Source organism: Mixophyes fleayi, chromosome 12, assembly GCF_038048845.1.
Source record: "Mixophyes fleayi isolate aMixFle1 chromosome 12, aMixFle1.hap1, whole genome shotgun sequence".
Lineage (NCBI taxonomy): Eukaryota > Metazoa > Chordata > Amphibia > Anura > Limnodynastidae > Mixophyes > Mixophyes fleayi.
Genome location: NC_134413.1, coordinates 6861116 through 6886201, shown reverse-complemented (window position 1 = coordinate 6886201; position 25086 = coordinate 6861116). Strand labels below are relative to the sequence as shown.

At 40.9% G+C, this 25086-nt stretch overlaps 1 protein-coding gene across 4 annotated transcripts in view; it reads right to left on the bottom strand.

Annotated features, from left to right (window-relative positions):
• The window catches only part of FRMD6 (FERM domain containing 6), a 118894-nt gene extending 96880 nt beyond the window's left edge, over nucleotides 1-22014 (bottom strand). For 3 of the 4 annotated variants that reach the window (XM_075192838.1, XM_075192839.1, XM_075192842.1), the window contains exon 1: nucleotides 21600-22014. The gene's annotated coding sequence lies outside the window, so the exon portion shown is untranslated. Of the gene's footprint in view, nucleotides 1-783; nucleotides 1030-21599 lie in introns of all 4 variants that reach the window. The other variant, XM_075192840.1, reaches the window with a different exon arrangement.
• Nucleotides 22015-25086: the final 3072 nt, after the last annotated feature.

The window sequence follows — 25086 nt, the reverse complement described above, 5'->3', positions numbered from 1 at the left end:
ATTAACGGCGCATTCTCGGCGCGGTTAGCTGGCATTGTGTGAACAATCAGGGACTATTCAGATTTTTTCCATTGTCGTACACAATGTATACATTGGGAGGAATAAGAGTGTTTTCTAAAAATAAAAAATTCCCCAAATTCTGTGTTACAGCTGATCTGTTTAAAAGATCCTCCCAGATGATAAAAGCTGCAGAACTGTGAGAATTTTAGAATTTATTCTCTTGGGTATCGAACACGAATCTCTAGGGAAGAAGCGTCCGATCTGCAGATCTTCCTGAAGTTAAACTAACACGGTGAAAGAGGGCGTCACCAGGTAATGGTGGGGGTGTGGTTACAGTACACTGGGTGTGGTCACATCACAACAAGAGGGGTGACATCGCATTGGGGGCGTAGCTACACTCCTAGGGGTGTGTCTAGTGATTTCTGTAGCGCTAAACTCACCCTTTCATTATCAATCATCAACATTTATTTATATAGCGCCAGCAAATTCTGTAGCGCTTTACATTTGGGAACAAACACAGTAATTAAACAATATTGGGTGATATAGACAGACAGAGAGGTAAGGGGGTCCTGTCTGCAAGCTTACAATGTCCTCCCCTCCCTCCTTGTAGTTCTACCTGTGCTAGCATACCCAAGCAGGTTACAGGTGCTAGGGCATGCATGCTGGGACCAATGAAGTCTTGTTTTAACCATGAAAGAAAATGTATAAAATAATCACATCATAAATTCTAGAAATATTAAACTTTGCCCCCTCCCCCAAATAAAAGATAAAATATCTTCTTACATTTAGATTCGCACTGCCCGGATCCAGTGAGTTCCCTGAAAGGCTCCAACAGCTCAGCACTGAGATCCTCTAATGCTGATCTTTTTCCCCTGTGTTCTTAATCACTCTCCACCATGAACATTAAAGGGAAGTGCAAGTGGGAGGGGCATTGACAACTTCACTCTGCTTGTGGATCAGGCACGTGGGAGTAGCAGTGTGGGATGCAATGCTGAAGCCTAGGGGTGAACTCATCAGACCAGAGTTAAGCTGTAACAAAGATAAGTAATATTTTTTTTAACTTAATGTCATTCTAGTGAAATTCCACCCAAAACTAGTTTTAATTTGAGCAGACTTTGTCCTTAGATTATATATATATCGCATGTAAATGTAACACATAACTATTTCAGATAAAGCAAATGTTTTTTGAGGACACCGTTCTAGTGGAGACGTCTGAAATTACTCCTATTGTTTTACTTTTATCATAACAACCCTCTATAGAGCAAAGTGTATTAAAGATACAACAGTAATGAAACAATCTAGAGTGTCTGTCTGAGCAGGTGATAAGGAAACTTTGTAACCGCAATAAAAACTAAAATTCAAGCGCTTAAAATAGTTTCAGCATAAAGTGTTTGCCAAAAAGTTGTTTTGTTAAATATTTGATCACAAATGTCATTCCTGGCAAATGACAGCATTAAAGGATAACTCCACTTTTTGTTATGTGGTTAAATGTGCAAATATGACCTTTATCCTATAGCTAACCATTAGTTAGATACTCTGCTAGTAAGTGTATCGAAATAGTACTTTTGGTGATGTGAAATCAGTTTTTTTGGTTACCTAGAGGTAAATGTTAATCATCTAATCCAGAGTTTCCCAAATCCAATCCTTGGGTAACCCTAACAGTGCAGGTTTTCCAGATCTCCTTGCTGGAGCACAGGTGTAATCATTACTGACTGATACATTGTAACAGATCCACAGGTGGTATAATTATGTCACTGGTCACCTGGAAAACCTGCACTGTTAGGGGGCAGTGAGGAATGGGTTTAGGAAACCCATCAGGTGATGGTTGAGGAGGGTGTAGCTGTAACCATCTCAAATCATTGTTAAATACAGGGTGTTTAATATAGGAAACGTTTCTAGCATTTGCATAGAATATATTTTAACTATTTCCTGGGTCAAACGTTTGAAATGATTATTATAAAGAATATATCGGGCTGTGCTTAAAGTATGTTGTAGAACATGGCAGATATGCTTTATACATCTTCATACAAAGGTTTTGTAAAATGGTATAGAAGAAAAAAAATGTCCATTTGTTGTAATTATTACTGTATATCACCCAGGGTTACCTGACTCAAAATATCAAGAATATTCCATTAGCTGCTACATTGTTTGTTCCTAATTAATTTGAAAATTGGGTTAAATGTATTGATACAAAAGCAGCAGGAGACAAGATGCAGCTCCAGATGAAGAAGGTAAGGGTGGGGGAGTGCTGGAAGCACAGTGGCTCAGTGGTCAGCATGTCTACCTCACAGCACTAGGTACAAGTTAGGGGCAGCACAGTGGCTTAGTGGTTAGTACCTCTGCTTCACAGAGCTGGGGTCTTGCTTTCAATTCCCGACCATGGTCTGTGTGGAGTTTGTATGTTCTCCCCGTGTATGCGTGGGTTTCCCCGGGTGCTCCGGTTTCCTCCCACACTCCAAAAACTTACTAGTAGGTTAATTGGCTGCTAACAAATTGACCTTAGTCTCTCTTGGTCTGTGTGTGTGTAAATTAGGGAATTTAGACTGTAAGCCCCAATGGGGCAGGGACTGATGTGAGTGAGTTCTCTGTACAGCGCTGCGGAACTAGTGGTGCTATATAAATAGCTGATGGTGTGTGTGTGTGTGTATATATATATATATATATATATATATATATATATATATATATATATATATATATATATATATATATGTGTTTTTGTTTTATTTTCTCAAAACTAAAGGATCTGGCTGTGTTTGGTGCTTGGACCTATTGGTTGCATCATAGAAGGTTGGTGTGGTTGGACGATGATCTCATTCAAGGTCCGATATTGTAATTTTCCATGTGTCCAACGTGAATGGGCCCCTTAACACGGGTCTTGTACCAAAGGTTTGTTTGGCTGCTCTTGTAAGCAGTTTATAGTGTGATCTACCCCATGGCCCATACAGGAATAAGGAAAACACATCTGAGGATTCTGTTGCATGTCCGTGTTATGAAATGTGACAGATTAAACGAGTCGGCTTATAAATTAGCATTTTCCGTATAACGAGGAAAGCTCTCTGCCTCTGTGCACGTATTCTGAGCGTAGCGGCCTAGTACAGACATACCGGTCACGCTGTAAACGCTATGGAGGACAGAAAGTGAGATTCAGCGACTAAATGTAGATAAGTGTATTGCAGTAAACACATTAGTGTCTCAACTTCAGTGAGAACAAAGATCATGCAAATTTGGCCTTCACTGTGATTAATTTTTTTTCTGTAAATCTAATTGGTAAATCTCTATGTATAGAAACCAATGAACGCCTTGTTCTTAAATATGTTTGTGATGAATTCTTAAAAGAACCTCCCTCTTATTTCTGAGTATACTCATATACAAGCTTCCCCAAATCGCTGTCTCTTTTGTGTTGCATAGAGGTAGTTTCTGCTGTTATAAGCAATTGAAACAAACTAGTACAATAAGCATCAATGTGACTGAAGTCACATGCTCACACTCTGTGCTGCTGGGGACCCTGCTCCTTCCACTATATAACTCTGTCTGTGGCTTCCTGCTGCCTCCATTCCTCCTCCTCACATCATGTCGCTGCCCCTGTCACATGCAGCCCTGTCCTCACTAACACATCACTAATCTCCTGATATACTCTGTGCTGCTGGGGACCCTGCTCCTTCCACTATATATCTCTGTCTGTGGCTTCCTGCTGCCTCCATTTCCCTCCTCACATCATGTCGCTGCCCCTGTCACATACAATTCTGTCCTCATTTTTAATCACATGACTAAACAGGTCACGGCCTCAGGATATTCAGCGCACTGGTCTCTTGAAATACCCCGATGATCTGACTGGCTACTGTTGTTCTACCTCCTCCTACTTTTAAAATGGGGACATAACCTATGAGGACAAGTAGCTGCTGTATGAGAGAGAAGGTAACTACGGTCCCGAGCAACTGAGCTTGCGCTCTAACAGGTGTGTGGCGAACAATTGATATTTAAGGTAGCAGAATAACAATTGTAGCTGGTGGAGCGCAGTGGGTGTGGCTACTGTAAGGCGGCCGCGTTATCAGCCGCCAATAATACAGCAGTCATTGGTTACTGACATTTCTGTGCAGCTGAGTTGCTGTATGATTAGAGTGAGGAGAGACAGTAGAAGGTGGAGACACGAAAGTAGGATGAGTCATTGTAGGATTCAATGCTCCCAAAATCAGTATTCCGTACTGGATACAATGTTATAATTTTTTATTTTTTGTTACGGTTGCCATTCTTTACTACCCGTGCACCCTCAATGTACAGTTACTCCGTCTTCAAGACCCCCATCCCTTTCCTTAATCATAAGGGCATTATCCACACCCAGCCATTCCTGGATTCTTATCCCCTCTGTTACTTTTTAAGAAAACAATCTCGGACATATTCCCTGGTTTGTATCCATATTGAACAGCACATAATGTTCATGAGTTATCAGACTTCTACTCTAGACCTATTTTGAACACTCACTAAATGTTAATAGATAAATTTGGAGCTCCCAGAAGTAGCTGCTGAGATGGTTGTTTTAAATAATACTAGCTGAAGTACCCGCCATTGCCTGGGTTTAAATCTTCAAGTTATGAAAGAGTTGGTTGCAATTGTCAACCTTTTAAATAATTAGCAGCTTAGCAGCTCTTCCTACACACCCATTAGGTGACTGCCCAGTGTCGTTTTTATATTGAATGTCATCCAAATCCATCCAGTGGAACACAACAGAAGTCTTGCCAGGTCAAAGTTCTACTCAGCGTACACCAACGGGAGGTCCGACCGGGACCCTAACCTCCCTAAAACCTGTCCAGGATCCAACTGAACCACCTCACCTTGGTTTCATCCCAATTGGTGCAGGGGTGTCCGAATGCATAACCGGACAGACAAACAGACCAATGATTTTTATATATTAGAATTTGTCCTAACGGAAGAAAATGTGCTGGGCTTCTCCACGGCCAAACCATGATCTGTGGATGAAGACCTCCCTCCTGCTGGTCAATATGTAGAAGGACAGTCTGTCCTGGCTATTCTCACTGTGATTCCCACACCTAAGCAATGCACATCAGTGTTGTCTCTGCTTCCTACCCAGCTGGTCTGCTCCATGTCTTATCTACAGGGCACCAGAGGTGAAGAATTACATTGAAGATTAGCACTTTTGTTTGCAGAAGAAAATCTCTTTATGACTTAATGATGGCATTTTTTTTGTACAAGTGCTTGAGAGGAAAAAAGTCAACATCAAACAGCGGAGGAGGAATTGTTATCTTGACCACAGATAAGGAGGCTCTAGAGTTCGGGCCACCAGCAAGCAGCACTGTCTTCTGTAAAAATACAGACATGTCTAATACTCAGTAAATGTGGGTCTCATTAGGGTCATAGCAAAAAACAAACAAAATAATTTGTAGTATCTTTACACCTGCTTAAAACTTTAGCACAGTACTGTGTGTGTGTGTGTGTGTGTGTGTGTGTGTGTGTGTGTATATGTGTGTGTGTATATATATATATATATATATATATATATATATATATATATATATATATTTATACTGTACACCTCCTAGTTTAGGGATCCTCCTATTGAACACCTACAAAATAGGGACTAATCAGTAGCTGGATGGTGATGACTTCCCCCAGAATACACTGCAAGGGAAACAGTTTTTTTTATGCATGTAGTTTATATTTTAAGGAGCAACATCTGGGATGGAAACTTACAGGGAGATTTTTTTTTTATTTTTATTTTTTTTTCTTTAAACAAAGTATTTCTATCCTTTCCCTGTTTTGAAGCCTTCCTAACATTCATGTACACAGTCCTCATCCGCAGCGAACTCTTCTGCAAAGCTCATTACGACACCATTTATTGGTGGTGGCAGAAATTCATTAAAAAACTCCTTCTCTTCCTAATTTGTGAAGTTTTTATAAATACAATACCCAGAATATCAAAGCTGACCAAACGTCTTTCTTTCCAGCTTTTATTCAGCCCCTAGTTTCAAGGTAGCAGCCGCTATTTCCGGACAAAATACTGTATTTTAGTAAGATGTTGAATAAAAGAAAACTAGAATTTTTTTGTGCAGTGTATGTAGTTAGCAAAGCTATTTAAAAACTTTTTTGGAGTAAAATATTATAGGCATAAGTTAGTGTACACAGATAATCTATATATCCCATAGATTGTAAGCTTGCGAGCAGGGTTCTCTTACCTCTCTGTCTGTCTGTATTACCCAATATTGTCTTATTAATGTTTGTTCCCAATTGTAAAGCCCTACGGAATTTGCTGGCGCTATATAAATAAATGTTGATGATGATAATGATATTGTATTATAGTTGTTGTCTTTTCCAGTTAGCAATTAGAGGATTTTGGGAGTTGGACGGTGTCACAGAAATACTCATCCTGTCCGTAGCTCTTTAAGAGACCTCTATAGAAGACGTAGGTGTGTGTGGTCCTCAGGTCTCCGGGGATTATTACTGTAGGGGGGTGGCAATTCTTTTAACATGAGTGATAGATGAATTATTGCTTTCTCTTTCAATGTACAATACTCTAATACTACAGTATTCCTAAGGATACATTGCCCAGGAAATGTACAGAATACTTGCTTGAATTTGTCATGTAATAGCTTTTGAATGGGCACCTGTCCACACTGAAGAAACCTCTTAACTCCACAGGAGTTTCTTAAATCTACTTTTTTAAGTAGGTAATGTCACTATAATGTCTATTTGACCAATGAGTTACTGCTTCTCCCTCATCTCCAAGATTGTCATTGTATCTATTTGTAAAATGTATAATAATTTGCTAAAAGTAATATTGAAAGGGCTAGTGTGGTACCACACTAGTCTCCACAGGAGAACCTCTCTCCATAATCCGTGTTTTCCTGATATAGGAGACAAGTTGGTTCCTTCCTTCAATAAGACAGTCTCATATCTCCCAAAATAACCACTGATGTCAAAATGACAGCTAGAATCTGATTGGTTGCTATAGGCAACATCTCCAATTATTCAAACCCGCAGTTTAGTAAATCTAGCCTTTAATCTGCCGCTTGTAAATGGGCTACTCTATTCCAGTCAGGAAATTTATGTTACCAGATAATGCCATTCTCTTTTACAACTTTCTTGGGGGGGCTACATATGTGGGTCGCCAAATTGGATAAGATCTGGTCATCTTATCAATTGGACCGGTCACCATTATTGTAGAGATTGATTATTTTACGGGTCCACATACTACAATATCGCATCCCAATACCTTCCCTCATTTTGTTTGTCCTTCAACCAATAAAACCAAAAAGTAACAATGTCCAAAAAAATTACTTTATACCCCATTCATACTGCACCAAAATCCCGGTTTTTTGCCGGGGCGAGCTCAAACGACCCGGGTCTTGGTGCAGTATGAATGGTACAAGTCAATATCCCGGGTCTTCAACCCGGGATTTATCGAGGGGTAATTCCCGGGTCGGACCCGGGTTGCCTGCACTATGAATGGTGCAACCCGGATTTTTCAACTCCGGGTTGCACAGAAAACAAGCTGATTGGCTGTCTGCCTGTCTCTGGAGGATGATGTCATCGGTGGGAGCCCGTGAAAGAAAAAAAAACCAGTCGCCTTTCAATGACATCACCATTTTTCAGCCAATGAAAACTGCTCTGGTGATTACTCCCACAAATTGCCAGGGCACAGACTTGTGCAGTATGAATTGGGTCAACCCAGGAAATTCCCGGGTCCGAGGTGCAGTATGAATGGTGTTTCTGAGCTGGGACGCTCCGAGCCCCGGCAAAAACCCGGCTTGAAAAACCCGGGATATTGCCAGGGCGGCAGTATGAAAGTGGTATTAGCTACATTTAAAAAATCGGGTATGACAACCCGCTTGTCACTTTGTTTTCAAACTAGACTAAATTTTGGAGAAGGTATATAATATAATATACACAGAGTTCTAAGAAAGATATAAAGATTCTTTAGAAGCAACTTACGTCTTGCTAAATGCATTAGGCTTCTCTACAAATGTAATTTCAGTCACATTTGCATTCCACGAAGGGCTGAGGCAGTGTATATAGTTTTTCATAACAAAAATGATAAATGACTGTGGTGTATTTTCAGCGGTGTGGGAGAGTGATATCATTTGCTGTGAGGAGGCAGTATTTCAAAATGAAATACATTTAATCTACCAATTCCTTGTTGTACTGCTTGTTCCTTTATTTAATACTAAATAATAATACAGCAATCACTGCGGATCTGTGAACAGACTAAACGGCGCTATATGGAAATCATTTCAAAAGAATAATAAGTGACTGATTCTTGTGTGTATACAATATTCTACCAATGATTATCTCGGCCTCACTCATTAAGCAACGCAAACCCATTTATGTGGCGTATTTTTGCTTTGTGCATGCGTATAACCAAAAACTTGCGACAGAGCGTAATTCATTTTTGCACGTAAATGACACATACGACTGCCAACGTTTTGAAGGGCGGAGCGAGGGTGGGAAATGGCGCACCAACATAGGCAGCGTACAGTAAGGGCGTGCCCAGGCCGAGCGCGCACACAGCAGCGTCTGATTTGTGTCTTTTTAAGGTACGTGTTGTTCAGTCATATTTGCACCAGGTGATCATTGAACGCAAGAGCCATATAGGCAGAGGGTGCCTACGCCCGTGTTCAACAATAGACGTTTCTTCGGATCTGCTTGTAGTTGAGTACGGACGTGCGTCTGCCCAAATTACGTGTGTTTTGAGCTTGCGTTTCTGTACAGTCCACCAAACAAGATACAATGATTAATTAGCTCAGTGAAATACCTACACCAGCTGCTGAAGTTACAGCAATGGACAATGCAGCCTGGAGATGGTACAAGCATCGATCCCAAACACATCAGGGTGAATTGCTACAATCCGCACCTATATATCCTCCCCAGATTGTTTATAATGAGAGCACGGTGTCCTCACACCGCTGTTCCACACTGTACCTTGGCCCATATCATGCTATGAATGAATGCAACAAGACCAGACATGCCGGCGATGCTCCCACGGAGGGAAGGCCGCATGCAGCGAGTCAGATTGTGAACTTAAGAACCACCCAGGTTTCTACAAGTAGAAAAACATACAGTAGTTTGATATTTATTTTTTTTAATCCCAGAACTTGTGTGCTCTATAGGTAAACATCACTGAAGCATTGACAATACCGAAAGAACGTCTTTGTATCTGTAATATCTTGTAGGCTCAATAAAGAGGTAAATTGAAAAAGGGCAGAATGTGAGACCTGCTGGCCACAGGTCTGTATGTTGTGGCTTAGGGGGGCTTTGGGATGGGAGCAGAGCTACTATAGTGACTATCGGAAAGTTTTGGGCACAAGGCTGATATACCAGACACCGGGCAGTATCATGGGCATTGGACTGGGGTGGGCACAAGACTGTTAATGGTCTGTATATTGATAGGTTTGGACTGTGGTGGACTCGAGTGTGTGATTAAGTTGGCACATTCCCGATCTGGAAGACCTGGGACTGTGGTGAGCATGAGACTGGTATGGAGGCTATAGGGTTGTAATGGTGGGCATTGGACTGTGATATTCATGAGGCTGATGTACTGTGCAGTATGGTGGTCATCGGATTGGCATGAGACGCATTTGATGGGCACGTATGTGGGTATCCTGATGCTATCGGCTACTCTCCATATTTAGTCCTTCCATACTGCGCACATCGCGTTTATTTCTCGTTCTCTGTTATTTTGTATATATTGGCCCTGTGTGATTTTAAAATTTTGTGTGGACTGCTTTAAGAGCTCTGACTGTTTAACAAGGAGTATTAGTTATTTAGTTGGGCAGCACGGTGGCTCAGTGGTTAGCACTTCTGCCTCACAGCACTGGGGTCATGAGTTCAATTTCCGACCATGGCCTTATCTGTGTGGAGTTTGTATGTTCTCCCCGTGTTTGCGTGGGTTTCCTCTGGGTGCTCAGGTTTCCTCCCACACTCCAAAAACATACTGGTAGGTTAATTAGCTGCTTAAATATTGACCCTAGTCTGTGTTTGTTAGGGAATTTAGATTGTAAGCTCCAATGGGGCAGGGACTGATGTGAGTGAGTTCTCTGTACAGCGCTGCGGAATTAGTGGCGCTATATAAATTGATGTTGATTTATAGTTCAGCAAAATAGCACAGTACAAGAAAAATGACTGATGCACTAAAAATATTTTATAATATACTGAAGTGTAATAAGATCTATATTCTGAGTGCGCTGTAGATATCGGCTATGAAGGGATCGGTGTCACCTGACCATATGACTCGCCCTTCCCATGTCAAATAATATCTAGTTCCTTTTCCCCACCAAGCTGTCGGCAATGCGTGTCCTCATCTATCCCACTTCCCGCCAGGTCATAGTCTGTCCTGAAGTTATTTCATTAGTCTTTAATGTATCATTACAAGTGACCTTTCCAGATTGGCTTCTCTAGACCACACTGCAGTATACAGTAGGTCATCATCACGGTCTGTAGATTATCCAGAAAACAAGGACCTCAGAGAAGATCTAGATAAAGAGAAGGTACATCCACCTCTTCTGATTACAATCTGTCCCTGCAAACGGCATTTTATAGGGTACATCCATTGGCATTGCACCCTATATTGCATTAATAGCTGTGGTCTGAACCATTATACTCATCTGGAGCTCTATAGATATATATTTGCATTCATTGGCTTTCGATTGTTCTAACAGTAACGAATGTGGGATCTATGTACTAATGGAGGAGAGTGGAACTTTTTTTTTTTGTGTGTTCTGTGTGGCCCTCCTTCTGGCTGAGGGGTGTGGCTGAGGGGTGTGGCTGGAGGAGGAGTCAGGGGTGAAGCTATTGCATACATGCATGGGAATAAAGTTAATCGCATGTGGTGTGAATGCGACATTCTCCTAATGTTACATTAAGCGCTCATGTAAGTTCTATGCTTGTATAGGAGCCTGGTCCAGTGTGGTATACAAGATATTTTTTGCAGCTCTCTTGTCATGAAAGCGTCCTGCTTGTTTTTAATACAAGATCCATATGTATACCCATTTTATCTGTTTCCATTTTCCCCACTTATTTTTGAGCTTCAGTATCTTGGGCTAAATGAACAGCCGTCCACATGTGTGATGCCGTGATATATTATATTTATGATTGTTTTTGCTATCTAGTAATAGGGGAAACTATACATGGCCTCCTATAAAGTTGGACACTATTCGTGCTTACGGCAAAAGCATAAACTGTGTTCAGTCGTTTACTGTGTGTTCTGAGTCGCACTTATCTTAAGATGGATTGGGCTAATGCAAATTAGTTACTGCAGCCTGTAGCCATCCATAAATCGTGAACACACATGTAAAGCGGATGTTACAAGTACAGAGCAAGTGTGATAATCTAGCAATCAAACAAAGTCTATCAATGAATCCATTAACAAATACCTAATGACTGATCGCTCAGCGAAGGGTTATGAAGGACAAGCTGAACTATAGAAATGTCAAGAGAATCTGGCCGTTTTAGAGCGGTCCTTAACCATGTCCCAGGCTGTCTGATTAGCACTTCTGCCTCACAGCACGGGAGTCATGAGTTGATTCCTGACCATGGCCTTATCTGTGTGGAGTTTGTATGTTCTACCCTTGTTTGCGTGGGTTTCCTCTGGGTGCTCCGGCTTCCTCCCACACTCCAAAAACTTACTGGTAGGTTAATTGGCCGCTATCAAAAAATTTACACTAGTATCTCTCTGTATGTATGTTAGGGACTTTAGACTGTAAGCTCCAATGGGGCAGGGACTGATGTGAGTGAGTTCTCTGTACAGCGCTGCGGAATTAGTGGCGCTATATAAATGATGATGTCCTATATTTTGAATTGTTATGCAGTTCGACATTCGAGAGAACAGCAAAACACACATAAGTATAAGATAATTTGTTCCGTCCTGGATTTGCCCCTACCCATAATCCTCCCTATTTCCTCAGCACTTCAGATGTGACGCTGTTTCAGCTTTGTCCTTTATATTCCCGATCGTCCATGTGGGATTGACACGCGGCTATTTCCCCATTATCGGACCACTATGTGACACCTTTCAATAAAGCTCTAGTGGGGTTTAAATCGATTTACACGGTGACCTGAGTGCATTCCAAATCAGTCAAGTAATAACACAAATCCTAATTTAATCCCATGGCAGGTAATTACATGTAGATGTAATAACTTGAACAAGCATCAGTCAATATTTAACTCATTAGAAATGATCAAACATTTGACTGTAAGGCTAAAGACCTGGAAAGTTTGTTGAGACTTGTCCCGTCCCCCCTGTATGTGCTGCTGGAGGATCCTGCACCTTTGATATATGGGTTGTTTTGTCTTCATGTCCTTTATGAAATTAAAAATACATCTTCAAATAAAATTAAATACTTGACGGCAATTAGCTTTCATTATAAAGGTTTTATTATTCTGGCGCAATCTGATAATATTTTAAAAATGCAATTAGAGGAGTGTTCTATTGTCTGGAATCCAAAGGTCTTGAAGGGATCTGCATTTAGATAAAAAGGTTAATGATGTATTCACTGTGTGTTAGGGGTAATTATCGCCAGGGTCAAACTGCTATCAGCCTGGGGGGTCCAACACTTTCAACTTTGCAAACCTGCACACATTATGGTATCGTGACACATTTTTGGGAAGCTCTACACGGCTGGGTGGGGGAGGGGGGGTGGTGGGTATCTGAATTTTGCGCATACGGTAATGTACGCCAGCTCCGGCACACACATACATCATCATCATCGCTATTTATATAGCGCCACTGATTCCGCAGCGCTGTACAGAGAACTAATTCACATCAGTCCCTGCCCCAATGGTGCTTACTGTCTAAATTCCCTAACATACAGACAGAGAGACTGGGGTTAATTTGACAGCAGCCAATTCACCTACCAGCATGTTTTTGGAGTGTGGGAGAAAACCAGAGCACCCGGAGGAAACCCACGCTATGGATGGGAATTGAACTCATAACCCTAGTGCTGTGAGGCAGAAGTGCTAACCACTAAGCCACCGTACTGCCCTGCACATACAGCGGACACTGGCGTACATTACCATATGTGCATGTTTTTAGGTCTTCTCCTATGGGGGAGAGCATTGTGGTAGAGGGACCTTCGGATCCCTCACCACATCTTACTGTTCTCTACTCCGGTCACTATCACAAAAGTGGCCACTTTGCAATACTGACCATAGGAGAGATAGGAGAGGGGCCTTTACAGGAACAACGGTTTTTCCTGACTGCTTTTCCTGTTGAAGTTTTTTCTTAATAAACATGAACAATATTTCAATTCTTCTCTTTGCTGTGAGGATTTGAAATACATTGTGTATAAAATGCGTTTGGTAATTAATAAAGGTCATTGTCTCTTTGTTTTATCACTCAATGCACAACGCTGTGAAATGCGTTGGCACTTTGTAAATGAAAAGAAAATATAATGACGATGGGGAACAATATAACCAGCCCCTTTAGACATATTCAGGTACATTTACAAAGTGTTAGATGAAAAATATAACCTAATTCAATGTCGTTTTAAATTGTCTTAATATGATATACCTGAAGATGGCGAGACAAGTATGAAATGAAGTGCAGTTCTCTGTATATAGTGTCAATTATTGTGATTATTTCTTTTTGCGCAGCTGTGACGTTAAAAAAAACTTCAACACTTGTTTCAGAAAGTGAGTCAGGGAATAATAAATGACAATTGGTAAACAAACCAAATTGAAAAACGTTTACGCACAGACAACGTATGAATGAATTTAAAGAATTTTACTGGTCCATTAAACCTCTCATGGTGAGAGGGCTCTTTATCGCCCAGTATAGGGGAAGGGTTAAGGATCATCAGTATGGTGATAATGGATCAAAATCCTTGCAACAATTATTTATTGTTGGAATAGAGCATTTTTATAAATGCAATATCTAAAAAAAAAAAAAAAAAATATTATAAATAAATTACTATTTATTTATTTTTCTTTTGGTAGTGTAAATAAAGCCTAAATCTGTCAGAGCGGCTCACATACAACTGTAATGACTGGCAAGGTGCAGTGGTCAGTTAATTTATTGTTTTGTTAAATTGCAGAGATTTATTTATTTTTGCCAGGTATTGGCTAGTGGGGGTCATTCTGCAGGAAACAAATTGGAGGGGTCCAGATTATGCTGCTGATCGTTCTCATTATCATGACGTCTTGTTGCACCAACCTTCCAGCACCCGTAAGATACAGTTACTGGAAGGTGGATCTGTGTCTGCGCCAGGTCTACCTGAGTCACCGCTACGTGAACAGGCCCTTGATGTACTTGGCCTGTGATGGAATGGCCCCTCCCCTACCCAAATCAACCGCTCCAGTCATAAAGAGTCATAAGTGTAAGATACAGCAAAATCTGCACACAGAAGTCTGCGTCTGCATGTTTTGAAGTAGTAAAATTGCACGAATAAGGCCGAATAAAACCCACTCTTGCAGACATCCCTCAAAATTAGTTTTAAAGTCTCTTTTAGTTGTTACATTTTACTTGTTGATTACACGCTATCTATGCAATCACAGCTAAATGCTGCAACGTGACTCCTGCTCTGAACCCATCGACTTTACACTTCAAAAGTCACTACAAACACTTTGCAGAGGTGCAAAATCCCAAACTCTGGTTTAATTAGGCTGCTTGCATGAGTCATAGACAAGAGAAGGGGGGGGGGGGGGGAACAGAGCGGAATACGGGCTGATCAGAAACACTTTCGTATATGAGCCCCGATCCCAACAGCCCAAAAAGCATAATTTTTATTTATTTTGTCTCTTGCATTCCCCAGAAAAATGCTACATCCTTTTGTTTTTAGGGGAAAACAAATTCTAAATGCAGCTAATCACATAAAAGTATAGATGTAACGCAGGAAGTAATAACAGAAAAGCTGCAAAGAAACGAAGCACATGCATTTTTTTGGGAAAGTTAAATAAGTGTATTGTCATTAAATAATGAAAAAGATGCTTAGAAATGATCTGAGAAAGATATGCTGGCAACACGTTCTGCATGATCAGTAAATTGCTCCTGTATCACCTTGTTTGCTCATAAACGAGTTTGATGGCCTAGAATGACCCAATTAAAATGAATCTGATCATTTCCGCTCGGCAGGTGACTGATGTTGACTGGTGAATGCAGTCATTTGAGTCCATACTGATAGGGTCCAATGTGACTCTGTGACATGGCCCAAGAGCCAAATCCACAGATTTATCCTATTTGGTTATCTACGTGAAATCCAATCCTATCAAAGCAGAAGGATCCTCCCACGTGGGACTAGTTTTCTGGCTCCTGACATATGCCAGGCTCTGGGCTACAGTCAGCAATAGAGCTAAAACCTAAATTGTTTCTATATGGAAAAGATTTTATTACCATTTATTCAGAAGCACCAACATAGTACTTATTGGGGGGATAATGGTACAAACACATGCCATGATTTAGAAGGTAAATAAGAACCTGCTCAAATTAGTTTGCAATCTAAGAGGTATGGGGAACACTTGATACGTAGGGTAATGGAATGACCATTGTAGCAGTTGGAGGTGGTACGTGTCATGAATACAGCCACCATGCTAACTCCGACACCGGCACGTGCAAGCCCCCGTCTCTGGGCCGCTGGCAATCACAGATCTCGGCAGTAATTACAGGTACAGTGCCAGATTCTGGCTCCAGACAGTTGGTAGCCACAGGCACCATGCTAGTTTCCAGGCAGTTGGCAATTGTAGGTACAGGTCAAGTTTCCTGCTGCTGGCATAGGCAAACCGAGGGGGGGGGGGTTCTAGTGCTTGGAAACCCCCCTCCAAGCCTGGGGCACTGTATAATTGAGGTGGCTGGACCCTGCCCCCGCTTCACACGGCTCTGCTTAAAAAGGGAGAGCTGCGTGCACCTAACAGTAGTGCAGGCAGCATTGCCCATGTATATTATACGGATAGGAAGAGTTGGAGAGCAGAGAAGCACTGTCTAAAATTATAGCTACGCCCCCATGCATGCTGGTCACTCCCACTGGCGGCGTGGTATGGAGACCCCCCCTCTACAAATCCTGCGTTTTGCACCGTAGGATTACCAGTCTGTGGCCCCAAGCAGTCGGTGGATAAAGGCGCTGTGCCAGCCCCAGGCTGCCAATAACCACATGCATTTGTAGTGCCCACAACTGTATGCAAACCTGTCCATTATTTCATTGTTCTGATTTGCAATTTGAAATTCTGTGTTATCTATGGTGTGGTCTCCAGTGCCGGAGACGGAGCACCCAAATATTGTACCTTTGGGCTGTTTGGAAATAAAACTACTTATATGGGAGAATCTGTTCCTTCATCTGACTGGTGGCTTCTAGGGGAGAGATTGGGGTTTTGAGATCCACTCACAAAAAAAGTAGAAACACTTTCAACAGTCCTAACAATTAAATATATTTTTTTTTTCTATTTTAATTCAATTTATGAGCAGAGCGGAGTCATTGTTAAGGGGTCTATATCACAAATCTGTGCATCTTTAATTAACTTGAATATGGAAAACAGTTCAGCTGTGAAAGCCAACTTAACTTTCATCAATTATTTCCCTGCAAATGTATTTATTTACAGACCATGATTTTATGGCTTGCTTTAGTTTCTTTTTTTTTTTCTCAAGGCCGTTGATTCATTTTCAATTATAATAAATGGCTAAGACTGCTGACGAATCTACACATGGCCAATTTTACTCTAATGCGGATTACGGAAATATCCATTGCATTGGTTTATTTGCACAAAGTTAAATTAATATTGAGGAATAACGTTTCATTAACGTTTCAAAGTATAAGCCGCTGCGCTGAGGGTTTTCTTAAAGGTTCTCCTTCCAGATTGTATAATTTCTTACTTTTAAATGGGGTGTACCACAAGAATTAAAGGGCGGCTTCGCTGTCAGAAAATTCTATTGACCAGAATTTTTCCATTTCTCTTGGATAGAACAACAGATAAGCTTAGGGGATATATTTACAAAACAGGGGGTTTGAAAAAGTGGAGATGTTGCCTATAGCAACCAATCAGATTCTAGCTGTCATTTTGTAGAATGCACTAAACAAATGAGAACTAGAATCTGGTTGCTATAAGCAACATCTCCACTTTTTCAATCCCAGAGTTTAGTAAATATACCCCTAGGTCTGTATTGTATACAATTGTATCTATATAGCGGGCAGCAAAAAATGAACGACTGGACAAAAGCTATAAAATATATATATTACACTTTAAGTAAAAGTAAGGCTTAAAGTGCACATATATATTGTACTGTACAAAGTAAATAACAGACAACCCTAGCTTTCTAATTTTATATTAATTTTATAAAGTGCCAGGCTTATTTGTAGTACCTTATGATGTGGGAGAACTGAGGCAGAGTGAGAGGAGATCACCAAATCTTGATGGTCCAGGACAGGGCTGGACAAAACCAGATATCTTCAACGCCTCAAACATGCTGCCACCAAACCTTCTGGAGGCAATTTCCACATATCGTAATGCACAATATGCATATGCTAAAATATGTAAACTCCCATATAAATATTGAGCTCAGTCAACACTTCAATGTTCATTAGACTATCTTGTGGACATTTTTCCAGCGAGTAATCCTGACATGTCTTTATCTCTTTCAATAATGTCACTCGGCAAGTTTAAATCTCATTTTTGCTTTGTCTACATTTGCCGTTTTGTGGTGTCATCCACACATTTTTGCTCCCATTCTTACAGAAAGCGCACAGATGCCGCCATGTTGTCCACCTGTAGCTCTAATGTACAATGTAGTGCATAACAGGCACCTTTGCACAAAACTAACCTGTGCCTCAGCATTTTCTCCATCTCCTAATTGACACCAATTGTGTTAATTGCTATGGAGACAAACTAGAATTGCTTTTTTTTTTTGTCACATCATAACTGTTGCAATAACAAGCTAAACACTGAAAAACAAACACGGAGTAGTGGGCTACAGATTACGCTGCAACATGAATTTTATTTGAAACAGGTGAGAGAACGGCCTGTGGGACGTGCTTCACCAAAGGTGGTTTCAATGTCATTGTTCATAAATATACATGTAAAGGGACATGCAAAGAGAAACCAGAACCTTCATCTGCACCCACACTCAGGGGTAGAATTACTAATGTTTCTTAAAAAGGAAAAGTGGAGGTTTTGCCCATAGCAACCAATCAGATTCTAGCAATCGTGAATTCAAGAGAACCAACTATTATTTTAATAATAATTAATGCCTTATTAGACCATGAACTCAATGCACAATTTAATTACTTATTTGTTCTAAATAACCGGTCATTTGCTTCATTTCTGAGCACAAATCTGGAGTTATAATAACATTATCACTTTTCATTTCTGGTTCCGGAAATTTCTGCAGTGCATGAAAATTGCCAAACGGCGACAGAGAAAAACATCAAAGCAGTTAACTGCTTTCAGGAGCAATACGTGAAGCTGATCGTGACAACTATATTGAATTATTCCTAATATTTTGATAGCCAGCGTGCCCATGAAAGTAGGCTCCTCCCACAAGATGGCTGCTTCCACTGTGTGCAGGCGATCTGTTTATCTGTTTAAAATCTCAGTTTAACATGTTAGTTTCCTCTTTTTTTTTTTTTTTTTTCCAGATATAACTTTAGTAAAACTTTAATGTGCTTGGGGCAGAAGCATTGTACTGTCCACAAGGTGGTCCTGCAAATTTTTGAAGGGGGAATATCTGTAGTATCTATCGGCAGTAAAACGGGTGGCTGTTCGCCCCTCAATTAAATCAGGCCCTTAAGCTAAGTACACACTACACAGTTTTCATCCAATAATCGGCTAAATCAGCCAACATATGACCACTCGTTCAAAAGTCGGGTCAGTGTGTGTGTAGTGACACGATGGTCGAAAGTCTGACCAAATGGACGATTGTCGCTTAATTTGGTTGGTCGTACCGTTTAAAATTTTCGTTCCAATCTCGTTTCCGCTGTGTAGTGTGTATAAACTTCCGACCGATCCACAACAGTGAGTACGAAATTACAGTCATTGCTCGCGACAACATGGCTGTAAAAAGTCGCTAAAGGGACGTCCGCTCTTCCCTTTATCGTCCTAAACAAGGCTAGTGTGTATGCAGTCCATGGACTGAGCGATCGGAACATCGATCGCATGTAAAATCGCTCGGCATAAAAAGTTGGTGGAAAATTGTGTAGTGTGTACCCAGCTTAAGTTACTAAAAACTTGTGAGCAGATAATGACATTGGATGCTACAAAATAGATTTTATTTCAGAATGGTGAATATTTCAAAATAATTTCCCTTTTAATATAAGTAGCTTTTGTATTATTTAGATAGTTACTGCAGCTAAATGTGCCCAGAGAGAGAGAGAGATTCTCCCATGGTCATTTTGTTGTTTGTGGACTAATACTAATATATTTACAGATTCTGGTATCGGATACATGTGCCACAGATAGGAAGTATGACAAGAATTAGATTCTGTATTGTCTATCACATAATGGTGTGTGTACGTTGTACATGTGCTCCCAGAAATACTGCACCCATGAACTCCACGAATAATGAACCTGGAAATGACTTCCAATACGTCTGTCACAAGTAACTAATGGGGTATTTAATTGCTAATTTTAAACCGGGTCCCTTGCTGTAAGTCAGTGTGATTCCCCTTCTAGGAATTTGGCAATCTTCTTTCCCCGAGAGGTGGCCTGTCGCTCTCACAGCCCCCAATGGTTTCCAGCGTCTCTGATGCCATTGTCAACCTCCAAAATCATTCTGGAGAAAGATTTATCAAAAGAGTTCTTGTGTCTTCCTGTGAATGTTAATCCTGGGTCTAAAAATAGTTCATAGTCTGATGTGTTTCTATGCTGCATTTAAATGGGATCCATTCAACAAGTTTAACCCATTGCAAAAGTCAGGTCATTTTTTTTATATTTTATTTATAAAGTGCCAACGCTTTTCGCAGTGCTGTACAGTGACTTTTATGTGCAAGTGTTTGATGCCCGAAAGAGGCCTTTTTGTAGCTGAGGACTTCATGTTCATTGGAGTCATTGGATGTAATAAATAAAAAAATTATATATATATATATATATATATATATATATATATATATATCATAGGCAAACTGAGGGAGGAGGGGGGGGGGGGGGGTTCCTAGTGCCTGGAAACCCCCTCCAAAGGCTGGAACACTGTATTATTGAGGTGGCTGGACCCTGCTCCCGCTTCCCACGGCTCTGCTTGAAAAGGTAGAGCTGCACCTAACAGTAGTGCACGCAGCATTGCCCATGTATATTATGGGGATAGGAAGAGTTGGAGAGCAGCCAAGCACTGTTTAAAATTATAACTACGCCCCCATGCATGCTGGTCACGCCCACTGGCGGCATGGTGCGGAAACCCCCCTCTACACATCCTATGTTTGCCCTTGTATATAATCTCTGTATGTGTTGATAGAATTGCATTTGTCTGTTATGCGGCTGAATGCAAACTGCTGTTCTCTGTTTCCACTATTTCATACCAATAGGCAGGAAGTCTGCTCTGCATAGGGGAAAAAACTACCTCCACAATTGCAGCTTTTTCCCTCCCTCAAATATCTTGAGATATTTAGATATAAGAATATCCATTATGGCCAAACTTTGGAATAAATGGAAAGTTGAAAGAACTTGGAAAACTGAAGTTGTTTGAGATATAGATTTGGCATCATGACCGACTCCAAAATGCTAATTCACTTGATCATTTTATGGTGACATAAAAAGTGTTATTTGGTAGGAAAAAGTTAGTCTTGTGGTCCAAAAATATCATTTATATTTGCTTGTCACTAATAGCTCTTCAGGATTATTGGGCATTTTGATAATACAACTCCCATCCTATGTTTGATGGTTTGCCAGATATACTCTCCTAGAGAGTGTATCCAACCCTCCCCTTTCCCGCTGCTTATCCATCTTCAGGGTGTAAGCTGTCCTCAGTCTATCCCCATACTCCCGGCATGAAACAAACCTGATATCATACAAATGCCTTTACTATGTTTTAATAAATCTAGATTTCATAGAGGTCATGTTGATATTATCCCGTAGATGATAGTGAAAGTCTCTGGTCTGTATATTGATCTATATTAGCTGCTAATTCTGAAAGGCAAACCTTAAGATCCTCTGATTACAAACTCAATTATTGGACATTTTCAGTGTAACGATTACATCTCTTTCAGCTGCATCCACATAGGCACTAACACCATACCTAAAAATCCCTTGTCTGTGATGACAAAGATTAATATTAATGTATTTACTCCAGTGCTATTTCCCTCTGGTTCTGTTTTAAAACCAGATTGTCACCAGCTTTTCTATTTCAAATTCACAGCCAAGCAAGATGTAATTTTAGTAAGTGTGACTGACTATTGCGTGTGTGCTGCATCCGTGTACTCTAACTTACTCCTGACAGATGTATTATATTACAGAAGGCTGGGGTTATTTTATCCAATCACCTTCTCCTATGGTTCCTAAATACTATTTAAACTGTAAGATCCTTGGTCAAAGAAACTCATATCACCTCTTCATACTGTCGCACATTTCCTTGTAACTTGTAAAGCGCTGCGTGTACTAGTGGCAATGTATAAATAAGAGATACATATATACATACGATATATTGTGAAATAATAGTGACAGTATTATAGAGGTATGCTTACCTGTAGCTGCTTTAGATCTGTGGAATGCAGATTTTAGTCCATGATAAGTGTGCAAGAAACGCGCGTGAACTTGTGGCAGAATATTATTTTCTCTGTGGCAGTTCGGTTATCACTTCACAGATAAGGCAAGATAGTTTTACGTTGCTGAAACTCTGCCTTCTCACGGAGCATTGTGTAACATCGACAAGCCAAGTGTGAGTTCAGCCGCACGCCCTTACCTGTCCATGGGGCGATGCTGCGGTTTTTGTAATCTTGCAATTATTCGGTGTCCAGTTATATTGTCCAAGGGATAATATACAGACTGTCGGTCCTCACACCTGCTGTTTACACAATCAATGCGCCGTCAACAAGGCTGCAAATGGCACGTACTCCGGCTAATGTACGAGATCTTCCTGAGCAGAATACATTTCAGGGCTCAAGCCAGAACTTGTATCTCTGTGGAGGAAGGAGACACACGGATTAGTGGTAGAACAAGAATGTACGTTTCCTAATATGGGCACCCAACGTTGCACAAGAAGCAGGATGGAAGAATAAGCACCTGTCTCTGGAGTATAATACCAGGACATATAGCACAGGGCAAGCTTTTAAAAGGGACAGTAGTCAGTGGTGCAATTTATTTGCTTAATAAAATATCTATTTTAGGAACTTTTATATAAAAGCTGTTACACAAGTATTACTAAAACAACACATTTGGAGGTACCCTCTGACCTATCGTCCCCTTTGAATTATAGTGATTTCATAAGGGAGTTAAATTCATCAGACTGTCGCTGCTCCTCTGTGTGACTCCATCTTGAGCCCGTAGCCCTGCCCCTGGATTGTGCTGCTGACTTTTGCTATGATACCTGGGAGGGACGGCAGTTGCTGATTGGCCATCTCTACAGCAGCTTTATTGCCATGGAGACAAACCGGGATTAGAGATGCTCAAACCTGTCGCAGTTCAATTCTCTAGCTAGTTTTGACGTATCTGTTCTAAAATTCGTCCAAAAAATGTTAAAATTCTTTTATATTAAAAATATAATTTTGATTGTGTTTTAAAAAAGAAATAAAATATATGCTAATTTTAATGTGCATGTTGTACTTCAAACATACATTCGAAGGCAATTGGAGAACCATGAGCACAAACTGAGAACATGAGCCGCAGCCTATGAACAGGAAGTTTGAATTGGGGTCCAAAGCTGATTGTACAAACCTACATTGGGTGGTTGATTCACTGAGATTCGATCGAAATTCAAATCTGTTCCAGGATTTGCAGGAGAAAATTAGGCTGGGTACACGCTACAGTGTTTCCAGCTGAATATTGGGTCAATCGAGTAATAAACGACCATCATCATCACCATTTATTTATATAGCGCCACTAATTCCGCAGCGCTGTACAGAGAACTCATTCACATCAGTCCCTGCCCCATTGGAGCTTAGTCTAAACACACACACACACACACACACACACACACACACGCCAATTAACCTACCAGTAAGTTTTTGGTGCGTGGGAGGAAACCGGAGCACCAGGAGGAAACCCACGCAAACACGAGGAGAACAAACAAACGTCACACCGATAAGGCCATGGTCGGGAATTGAACTCGTGACCCCCAGTGCTGTGAAGCAGAAGTGCTGCCCCATTTGGGCCAATATCGTATAGTGTGTACACTTAAACGATGAACGATAGTCGTTCCAATGTACCAATCATCGTTTCATTTGATTGTTCAGCAGAATTATAGATCTCGTTCCACTGTTGTTACAATCCTGCAGCGCGAACAAAACCACGACCAACTGTCGATAGTTCCTCAAACAGCGACATGTTTCTGGGCGTGTATATTTAAATTTATGATGTTGTCTCTACGTCTCCCACGTGGTACGGTGTCAAAGCGTCAACCAAATGGGAATAATGTGCTTTATTTAAATTTATTCATCATACTGCTGCCGGGGGGCCATGTATCGCTTAAATCGTGTAAAATGTGTATAGTGTGTACACAAGAATCGACCGACTGATTGGAACTTCAGTCCCAGGTACAATTGTTGTAGATAACATTGGTCGGAAAATTCTGTAGTGTGTACCCAGCTTTACTCGGCACAATGTGCTGTTTTTCAGTATGAGGTTTTATTTATTTTTTTACTTTGTTGTTCTTTTAAGTCCTTTTAAGACTTAACATTTTTTTATAGACTTTTTGTCTGTTATTGTTACAAAAAAATACTTATTTTTAAGGTTGGCCTCACCAGAGCTCTCTGTGACTGTACCACGCAATCATGGCCGAAAACCAGTGCTGTGTGATGCCTTATAGGTCCGGGGGTGGAGTCATCGTGCGGACCAATAAAAAGCTGCAGTCACTAAGATGGTAGCTCCTTATTGGTCCTTCCAGTCACACCACCCTCCACCGCCATTTTAAAACAAAGACCGCGGCTATCTGTGCCTGCAGCTTTAAGATGAATCAATGAATATTTCAAAATAATAGAACTCCCATATAAAAAAAATTTCTGAAATGGTGACAGGAAAACTACTAACGAGTTGAAACGAGTTGGTCCCACGTATGATGGCCATTGCACTTGAGCATCATCAATTCTGTACGCTTCACAGAACGCGAGGGATGTTTCTGTATTTCGTAAGACGCCTTCATTCCTAAACTTTTCATTTTTCTTTTCAATTTATTTTCTCTCGCAAATAAAATAAGACGCAAACAATAAAATCTGACAACCTCTAGCTGTGATGCTTCCGCGAAACCTGCAGTTAATGAGTTTTTTTTGTTTATTTATTCCCCCATAAATAGTTACGGACCAGAAATAAATATCTGGAGGCACATGCGTTCTCTGAGCTGTGTCTATCCTTCAGTAGTAACTCATTTATAGCCTAATTCAAGTTGATTTTCCAACGTCCTTAAGCGATGTGGAGCCAGAAATATCTGCCGAGCCGCGGTGACTCACAGCGGCCTGAGGGGACTTGCCCGCACACATTAATAATGTCACATCACACAGCAGTGAGTCACTGTGCCAAGGGCCAAACAGAGAAACACCGGCGCCCACCAGAGAGGGCACAAAGCCTGTGATTTCCACGGTGATAAATAAACTCGTCCTTCAGAGACAGTCATTGAGATTTCTAAAGAAACACAGGGACTGTTGTCAGATCTCTCGGAGCGCAATAAACCGGGGTGTTAATATAACCGGAGTCCGCAGACATCGGCCCATTGAGGGCTCATCCACTTGACCACAATGAAAGTATTCAAGTTGTTCGTGCCAAGCTCGACGTCATGGATGAAATGAATCTCTGGGCACAGGTCAGAGGAGGGGAATGTCCTGTGTGCAGCGATGATTGGGAACATAATATTTCACAGCATAGTGCTGTAAGGGATGTAGTGCAAAATGTCTCTTCCTATAAATGCAACTGCTTCCTAGAGTACCCTCAAACCGCACTATATATTAACGTTGAAAACATATGTTGGTTTGATTTGCATTTTATTTTTCAGTCAATCTTCAGTTAGATATAACTGGTTAAATT